This window comes from Ovis aries, chromosome 20 (genome assembly GCF_016772045.2).
Source record: "Ovis aries strain OAR_USU_Benz2616 breed Rambouillet chromosome 20, ARS-UI_Ramb_v3.0, whole genome shotgun sequence".
Classification (NCBI taxonomy): Eukaryota; Metazoa; Chordata; class Mammalia; order Artiodactyla; family Bovidae; genus Ovis; species Ovis aries.
In genome coordinates, this window is record NC_056073.1 from 40,110,229 (window position 1) to 40,120,472 (window position 10,244).

The window sequence follows — 10,244 nt, forward strand, 5'->3', positions numbered from 1 at the left end:
GATTCTTAACAAATATTAGTTGATGATGAGGATAGTTGCAAGGGATTCTAGTTAATTAAGAGGAAATTGATAAGTGTTACCTTCTAGTGGTGGGAAGAATTCTAAATGCAGGAATTAGGGGGAAAAAACTCGGAAGAGATGGTGCCTGCCTTTGGTTGTCTGCCTTAGCAGGAAAGCACCCGGAATAATACTATGATTTACCAAACAGTGCAGACTAAGGGTAAGCTCTGTCTAACACAGGCATACGACTGGCAGTCATCAGAGTTCAATTTTCTCATATTGTTCTCTCAAGGTCTTTTAAGCTCAGTATATTATATTATCCATGATGTATTAAATCTTCATTTGCCCTTTTTTGTGTTTCCTGGGAGATTTAATCATTATGCCAGTAACATGTTTTCTAGTTGCGACTTTATACTGTATCTACTCGCCCCCACATGATTTCTGCTTGGATGGGGAGAAACAAAAGACAGTTCCTGAGATGGTATTACTGTTCCCTTCAACGGAAAGGTCAACCCATTGTACTTTTTATGAGATGGTAACTGTTTTGGGAGGAACCGGCTTTTGCATGTAGGAAAGTCCAGGAACTCCCAAATGAGGACAGTCAAAGAGCTGAAAACCCCTGATAGAAAGATACCCTTTGGCCAGAAGCACGGGTTTTATTCACTAAAGACGCTTCTTATGACATTAAAATGCAAATTCAAACACTGCCTGTAAAATCTGACACCAGCATATGGTTTCAGAATTCTTCATTCCATTTGCAAGCTCATGTCCCGTAAAAGATGGTTTAGTCTTTGAAATTGGCTCCATTGGCATGCATAGCAGTGTTAGAACTTGTTCAAATGTTAATACAAGCAATTGCTGTTAATTTCCTGTTTACCCTAATACAGAAATGTGAAACTATTCATTCAGCCAGCATTTATTCTCCTCCAAGATTCATCTCCCACCCAGCTCTATCATTCCTACAGAAATGCTTTCCATTCCCTGCATTTCTCTCATGCTTCCACTATTTTTGTTTGATTATTTACCACTGGGTTTTAAAAAATAAACAAAATCATAAAACTTTATATTGATTAACACCAACATTTAATCTAAACAGAATAATAATTATTCTCTACTTCAACCTGTTTCTTTGTTGCATTTTTATAGGAAAGATTTTTAAAAATTACTTATTTATTCAGCTGTGCTGGGTCTTAGTTACAGCACGCAGAATCTTTAGTTGTGGCATGTGGGATCTAGTTCCCTCGCCAGGGATCAAACCTGGGCTCCCTGCATTGGGAGCAAGGAGTCTTAGCCACTGCAGCTCCTGAACTGGCAGGTGGATTCTTTACCACTGAGCCACCTGGGAAGCCTATAGTCTGACTTTAATATGCCATAAAATGCACCATTTTGAAGTGCACACTTCAGTGGTTTGTAGTATATTCACAAGTGATGTGAGGTCCATGGAGGTACTCAGGAGGTGATGAATGAAGGGGGTGCAGAGTGGAGTTTGGGAGAGTGGGCAGCCCTATGACGACGTCCTAAAGGATAGAGAAATAAAGGAGTGTGCCGAGGTGAAAAGAAAAGTCATGGGAGCGTGTGATCCCTCCATACTAAGACGGACATGGAGAGAGCAGAAGGTCCAGCAGATGGAAGAAGTCAGTGAAGGGGTCTTTAGCCTCATAAGAGTTTAAATCCAATTGCAGAGCAAAGCATATTCACGCACAAAGCAACTGGGGGTCCTTCTGCGTAAATGTGTTGGTGAATCTCAGGGTAGAGACAGAGTCCACCACTTAGCTGATCAGGTTTACCTTATGTCTACTCACAATTGGCACAGTTACAGGCTCTCCTCCTTGGAGCCATGGGTCATACTATCCTTCCCTCCTAAATGCCACCCCTAGAACCCTCCCACCTTTCGTTGCTCACCTCCATCCTCTATGAAATATTCCCCAGTGATCCTGCCCACAGTGAGTGCTCTCTTCTTATTGCATCTTTAAGGAAATCTCACAATACAGAAGTGATTGCATATCTGCTGGCAGTCTGATCACCAGCTGCCAGGGTTATCTTGGTCTTGCAGCCTACCTCATAACCCTGCCCCACCTGTAACTGTTGCCAGCTTGCATTATCAACATATCTTTCCAAGTGATCATTTAAAGGTTCATCACCATGTCTATTGGTCTGCTAGGGCTACTAAGACCAAATGCCATAAGTGGCTTAAACAATAGATACGTATTTTTCTCCCAGTTCTGGAGGCTGAATGTCCCAGATCAAGGTGCTGTGGGAGTTGGGTTTTGGTGAGGTCTTGCAGGTGGCTGCCTTATGGCCAAGTTCTCACATGACCTTTCCTCTGAATGTGTGTGGGGAGAGACAGAGAAAGCAGAAAGATCTCGGGTATCTCTTCCTCTTCTTCCAAGGACATCCGTCCAATCAGGTTAGGATTCCATCCTTGTGACCTCATTTAAACTTAACTGCCTCCCTAAAAGCCCTGTCTCCAAATACTATCACACTGGGGTGTTGGGCTTCAACATACACATTTGCTGAGGATACAATTCACCCATAACACCAGGAAAGGACTGGGGAGCCCTGACACAGGAAAAAAAAAAGATCTAGAAAGTAATACTTGACTTCTGTGCAGAGTACATCATGTTAAATGTCGGGCTGGATGAAACACAAGCTGGAATGAAGATTGCTGGGAGAAATATCAACAACCTCAGATACACAGATGACACCGCACTAATGGCAGAAAGTGAAGAAGTACTAAAGAGCCTCTTGATGAAAGTGAAAGAGGAGAGTGAAAAAGTTGGCTGAAAGCTCAACATTCAGAAAACTAAGATCATGGCATCCAGTCCCATCATTTCATGGCAAATAGATGGGGAGACAGTGGAAACAGTGGCTGACTTTATTTTGGGGGGCTCCAAAATCACTGCAGATAGTGATTGCAGCCATGAAATTAAAAGACGCTTACTCCTTGGAAGGAAAGTTATGACCAACCTAGACAGCATATTCAAAAGCAGAGACATTACTTTGTCAACAAAGGTCCATCTAGTCAAGGCTATGGTTTTCCCAGTAGTCATGTATGGATGTGAGAGTTGGACTGTGAAGAAAGCTGAGCACCAAAGAATTGATGCTTTGAACTGTGGTGTTGGAGAAGACTCTTGAAAGTCCCTTGGACTGCAAGGAGATCCAACCAGTCCATCCTAAAGGAGATCAGTTCTGGGTGTTCACTGGAAGGACTGATGTTGAAGCTGAAACTCCAATACTTTGGCCACCTGATGCAAAGACCTGATTCATTTGGAAAGACCCTGATGTTGGGAAAGATTGAAGGCAGGAGAAAAAGGGGACAACTGAGGATGGAATGGTTGAATGGCATCACTGACTTGATGGACATGAGTTTGAGCAAGCTCTGGGAGTTGGTGATGGAAAAGGAGTCCTGGCTTGCTGCAGTCCATGGGGTCACAAAGAGTCAGACATGGCTGAGTGACTGAACTGAACTGTTATTTCCATGGACAGTGGTAAATAATCACCTGCGGTGCAGGAGACGCAAGAGACATAGGTTCAGTCCCTGGGTGAGGGAGATCCCCTGGAGGAGGAAGTGGCAACCCCCTCCAGTATTCTTGCCTGGAGAATCTCACGGACATAGGAGCCTGGTAGGTTATAGTACATAGCATCTCAAAGAGTCAGACGTGACCGAAGTGACTGTGACCACAAGGAAGGTAAAAAACTGTCTCAAGGAAATAATTACATGCACACGCGCACATAGAACAGGTCTTCTCCAAACATTTTCCACACATACCATAGTAATTTTGATAGCAATAGTAATGCTATCCAATTCCTTGTATTTTTAGACTGTCATTTAAAAGGTTTTATCAAAAGTTTTAAGTTGTTGCCAAAGATTAAATGTCTGGTCTGATGTATTGGGAACACTGAAATTTTAAAATAAAAGTAAGAACATTGCTCATTTACTATTTTTTAAAAAAAGTTCTTTTTTAATGAACATAAATTATAAATTGCTCCTATTTCTCCTTGAAATTGTATCTCAATTCCACTTCCCCAAATAATTACATCATATTGTAATAATACATTTTATACTTCAGAGTCATTTACTGATCACCCTATTATATTTTTCTTCAACAAAACAAATAAAATTAGTTTTTAAAAAATTTCTGTAACTAATGGTTAAAGTGTTAAACAGTAACCTGGATTGAGTTATTATTAATTTATTATTCTTACACAACGGATCAAAACAATCTACAACTTTAGTATGTTTTGAAAAGGATACCTACATGTAAAAAGTAAAATTTTATTAGAAATTAATCTATTAATGAGATGTGTGTTTCCTCCACTTAGTTCATATATCAATGAATGAATATTACTTACTTTTAGAGCTCTCAGACACAGTTAAACATTAATTCTATTCCTATTCTTTTATAACTAAGTGTAAACACTGAATAACTAGCTCATAAAAATAGTTGAACGAGAACTGGTATACTTCTGTTACAGCAAATTGCTTGTTCTTTGAAAACAGAATTATATGCTAAGAATCAGATGATGTTCTCTTTCCCTCCTCCTCCTCTCTCTCTCTCATATGCTAGGTTCTTTCCAAAGCATGATACATGAGTTATTTTATGTAGTCTCCTAGCAACTCTATGAAGTATGGCCTTTTATTATTCCCATTTTACAAATGAAGAAATTGAGGAGGAGATTGACTCTCCAAGTCACAAGGTTAATAGGTGGCAGAACATGAATGCAAAGCCAGGCAGCATGACCCTGGAGCCTGCCCTCCCAGCCACGACCCATCACAGCAGGTGGCACCCCCAGCACTTGAAGCACATATTTGCCGGCTGGTTCTCTAATGAAGGCAAAACCCCCAGAAATAGGAAAGCTCCATAAATGCTGTTTAAAAGTTCATTCAACCCATCTTCAGTCTCCTGGAGATCTGCTACCCAGCAGCTCCTGAACAAAAGACCTATCTGCCTGGCCGGTGATCTTTAGACTGCTAGCTAGCTGGAGGGATTGCTGTGATGTAAGAGCCTTTCACAGTATTTTCAGGGATTGTCAGGCAGTGTTTTTCACCCTTTCTGTCCTAGCAAAGTACAGACTGGCTCTGACTCTCCGTCCTGGACAGCCTTCTTCCTAAATCCAGGGCTTCAAATGCCCATAGAGTTGGTCTAATGCAGCCTTGTTGCCTCCTGCTGAGGTCGCTAGGTTTCAGTTTCTCTGCCAGGCCCCACTGAAATACTGTCAATTAAGTCAACCTTGTGTTAGGATCTCGAGGTATTGGATGGAGGTCAGCTGCATATATCTCTATTTATTTTCATTGGATTCTAGTAGTTACCCCATGGGCAGTGTGAATGCACTGGGGCTGCAGTTGCCTACTGTTTAAGAAAACGGGGATTGGAGCTGTTGGCAGAGGTCCTGTGGGCATTAGGGAGGGAGGGGATGAAGGTGGGCGGAGTCATGTTTGGAAGAAAGAGGAACCAATGGAAAAGCTGTTTTTTGTTTTTTACTGTGCCCAACTGGCCAATGAAATGATCCCACCTGGGTAACTGGCTGTGTAAGCCTGGAGTCTGGCTAGCAACAGCCCTGGACATCTGGCCACACTGCAGCCTGTCTCTGGGGCAGCTGATTTTGGGCTTCACGGCTATTACCCAGTCAGGAGTAATGTCTTTCATTCTGAGACGTCTAAACCCCACAACCACAGGCCTGTGTTCCTCCAGGGCAGAGGGCAAATGCAATTACATCTGTGACCAATTTACACAGCTGGGAGCTCAGTCTCCTGACAGAAACATTTATTTGAGATTCAAGTCTCCAGGGAGCTGGGGAACCAGACAGGAAGTGAGGTCCAGCAACCCTTTGTTGCTTGCTAGTCTGAGCCTTGAAAACAAAACACAACAGAAAACAGCAACTTCGGCTTTTACAAGCCAAAAGTGAGACCACTCTCTCTACAAACCAGGAGGATTTTCATAGGGGACAAAAAGAAGAATTAAATAAGGCTTGGCTTCCACTGAGTAAAGAAGGCTCATCCACACGAGTGTGGGCAGGCATCATTGAATCCACTGAAGGGCCAAACAGAACAAAGAGTCAAAGGAAGGACACATTTTTTTTTCCTTTCTTCTGGGCTAAGACGTACATCCTCTCCTGCCCTTGGACCTCAAGCTTTGGGTTCTCAAGCCTTCTGTCTCTGGGACTTATGCCAGTGGCCCCCTTGTTCTCAGGGCTTCCTGGCCCCAGGCTGAATTAACTACCAGCTTTCCTGGTTCTCCAGTCTGCAGATGGCAGATTCTAGGACTTCTAGCCTCCATAACTAAGTGAGCCAATTCCTATAATAAATTTCATCTTACATAAATACACCTTTATATATTCCATTGTTTCTGTTTTCTTCAGAACCTTTCCTAATACATCTAGCAATGGACGTTTGGGTTGCTTTCACTTTTAACTGTTATGAACAATGTAGCTTTGAATATTAGTGTATAAATGTTTATGTGGACATACCTTTTTTTTTCAAACACTGTGTCTACCTGACGTTCTTCTTACCCCTCAAGCTGCTCTTTCTAAGGTCTTGGGACAGTTGAGCCTCCTATATTTGGCTATTTTATTTATTTTTTAAAAAATATTTATTTTTATGTATTTATTTGGCTGAACAGGGTCTTAGTTGTGACATGCAGGCTCTTTAGTTGTGGAGTGTGGAATCTGGTTTCCTTACCAGGGATTGAACCTGTGCCCCCTGCATTGGGAGCAGAGTCTTATCCACTGGACCACCAGGGAAGTCCCTGGACATACATTCTCATTTCTCCTGAGGATATATATGGGAGTGGAGTTGCTGGATCATGTGATAACTCTGTTTAACTATTTAAGGACCTGACTGTTTCCCAAAGCAGTGGTCCCATTTTATGTTCTGATGACCAGTAGTATATGAGGGTTCCATTTTTTTCTACATTCTCGACAACACTTGCTATTTTTTTTCTTAAATTGCAGCCATCTTAGTGGGTGCTAATTGGTATCTAACTATAGTTTTGATTTGCATTTCCTGACTGCTAATTAAGTACAGCATCATCTGCTTGTTGGATATTTTTATATCTTCTTTGGAGAAATGTCTATTCAGATATTTTGTCCACTTTTCAAATAAGTTGTCATTTTGTTGTTGAGTTGCAATAGTTCTTTGTATATTATAGATATGAGTCCCTTATCATATATACTATTTGCAAAATCTTTCTCTCATTCTGTGGGTTTGTTTTCACCTTCTGGATGATATCCTCTGGAATACAAAAGTTTTAAAATTTAATTATGCCCTGTTAATCTTTTCTTTAGTGGCTTATGCTTTTAGTATCATATCCAAGAATCCACTGCCTACCCCAAGGTCACAAAAATTTACTCCTATGTTTTCTTTGAAAAGTTTTAGTTTTAGCTATTGCATAGGTTTTGATCCATTCTGGTTTGTATATGGTGTTTGAGAGGGTCCAAATTCTGGTTTTAAATTTATTTTTTGTATGTCTATTCCATTCTAAGGGAGATCAGCCCCGGGTGTTCTTTGGAAGGAATGATGCTAAAGCTGAAACTCCAGTACTTTGGCCACCTCATGCAAAGAGTTGACTCATTGGAAAAGACTCTGATGCTGGGAGGGATTAGGGGCAGGAGGAGAAGGGGACGACAGAGGGTGAGACGGCTGGATGGCAGCACCGATTCAATGGACGTGAGTTTGAGTGAACTCTGGGAGTTGGTGATGGACAGGGAGGCCTGGCGTGCTGCGATTCATGGGGTTGCAAAGAGTTGGACATGACTGAGTGACTGAACTGAACTGATGTCTATCCACTGTCCCCACACCATATGCTGAAAAATTCTTCTTTCCCCATTAAATGGTCTTGTATCTGGTTGAAAGTCAACTTACTATAAATGTGAGAGTTATTATTTATTTCTTAAATCTGTTTTATTGATCTATACATCTGTCCTTATACCAGTACCACACTGTATTGATTACTGTAGCTTTGTAATAAGTGTTGAAATTGGGAAGTATGATTCCTTCAACTTTGTTCTTTTTTTCAGGATGATTTTGGTTGCTCTGGATACCTACAATTTCTATTTAAATATGAATTTTATGGTTAGCTTGTCAATTTCTGAAAACAAGTCAGCTGGGATTTTTATAGAAGTTGCATTGAATCTATAGATCAATTTGGGTAGTATGACTATCTTAACAACACTAAGGCTTTTGACCCACGAACATAGGGTATCTTTTTACATCTTATTTGTTTCAATGATGTTTGTAGTTTTCAGAGTATACTGGTTCTATCCTTTTTGGCAGGTTAAATTTACTCCTAAGTATTTTACTACTTTAATGCTATAAGTGAAATTAATTTCTTCATTTTATGTTTGGTTTACTCATTGCTCCTGCATAAAGATACAATTGATTTTTGCATAACCTTGATATACTCATTTATTAATCCTAATGGTTCTTTAGTGGATTCCTTAGGATTTTCTATCACCAGGATTAGGTCATCTGAAAATATAGTTTAACATCTTTCTCTCCAATCTGGATTTCTTTGTTTCATTCTTACCTAATTGCCCTGGCCAAGGTCTTTTGTATCCCAGCTGTCCAAGCAGCTGGATTTCTGTTATCAGCCATCACAGAGGATGAATTAAATGCTCTAGCTCCTTCAACCAGTCGCTTAATGCTTAATATTTAGCCTACTACCCAAATCGAAAGATACGCACTCCGCAGGGTATATTTCAGTAGAGAAAAACAAGCCTCTTGCACTAATCAGACACATGCTCGTTCAGTTTATTACTGTGTTCCTAGATGGGATGTTGGGACACCAGAAAAGAAAGAGAAAAGGGACAGCTTTGGACATGGAGCCCTTTTTGGAGGGCCAGTTGGACCATAAGGAAGGCTGAGTGCCAAAGAACTGATGCTTTCAAAATGTGGTGCTGGAGAATAAGACTCTTAAGAGTTCCTTGGATAGCAGGGAGATCAAACCAGTCAATCCTAAAGGAAATCAATCCTGAATATTCATTGGAAGGACTGATGGTGAAGCTGAAGCTCCAGTATTTTGGTCACCTGATGGGAAGAGCTGACTCACTGGAAAAGACCCTGATGCTGGGAAAGATTGAGGGCAGGAGGAGAAGGGGATGACAGAGAATGAGATGGTTGGATGGCATCACTGACTCAATGGGCATTAGTTTGAGCAAACTCTTGGAGATAGTGAAGGACAGGGAATCCTAGCGTGCTGCGGTCCATGGAGTAGCAAAGAGTCTCAGGCTTTACTGAGTGGCTGAACAATAACATGTTGAGCTCACAGAGGAAGAGACTGGGATTCACACACATACATGGAACTGCAGCCATGGCCTGGACAAACCTCCCAGCTTTAGCCATCTGCACTGCCCACAGCAGGTCGGAACAGAAAATAGAATCACTGCTTTTTCAGGCTGCTAACCAAGTAGGCTCTTTTCTTCTCAGACTTGGAGTCAACAAACTCTGTAAGCCATCCTAATTAATGAGGAAAGTGCCAAGCCGGGCATGTTTTTCTATTGCTTTCAAGCATTCTGTGCTCCTAACACTTCCCTGATTGGCTGGGCTCAGGAAGATAGCCAAAGAGAGCTGAGATTGTATATCTTTGCGGGGGGGCTGTTTGCTGTGAGGTGGTCACAGATCCTCCTCCCTCACTGGAGGCAACATCTTGTCCCCCACAACTTCAGCAACAAGATGAAATCAGCGTTCTGGTTCGTGGGCAAACTGTGCAGAGCAGGCTTTGTGGGGGAGCCTGCAAAGGTGGAAGAGCTATTCAAAGGTTGCCAGAGCCCGAGAATAAACTGGCTTTGATGCAGCTTATGGATACAATCCAGTTTTTAGCAAAATCCATGCCCAACCTCCCTGAAGTGCCCCATTGAGAAAACGGCTTGAAAATAGGTTGAATGACATGGGGAGCAACATCGGTAGAATAGCTTTAATGAGCCAAAAAATGTGGTTTCAAATGCCCCTCTGAGTACCGCTGCCCGACTTTGCCAGCAGATGTAAAGTCTGTGCACTGGGGCAAACTCAGAGAGCCACGACGCGGTGCTTATGCAAACTCTACGCCAGTCAATTGCATTCCTGTTCAAGTCCAGAAAATTTACTCATGTGGAGAAAGATATGTCTGAGCTGAAGGGCAATTGTTTATGGTCCTGAATGCACTGTAGGGGTGGGGGCAGGGTGCATGCCGAAGGAAATCTCTCGGATCTCCTGCAGAGAGAGTTTTTGGCTGTGCTTTGCCTTTGGCTCCCAGAAAGCGGGGCCGAGG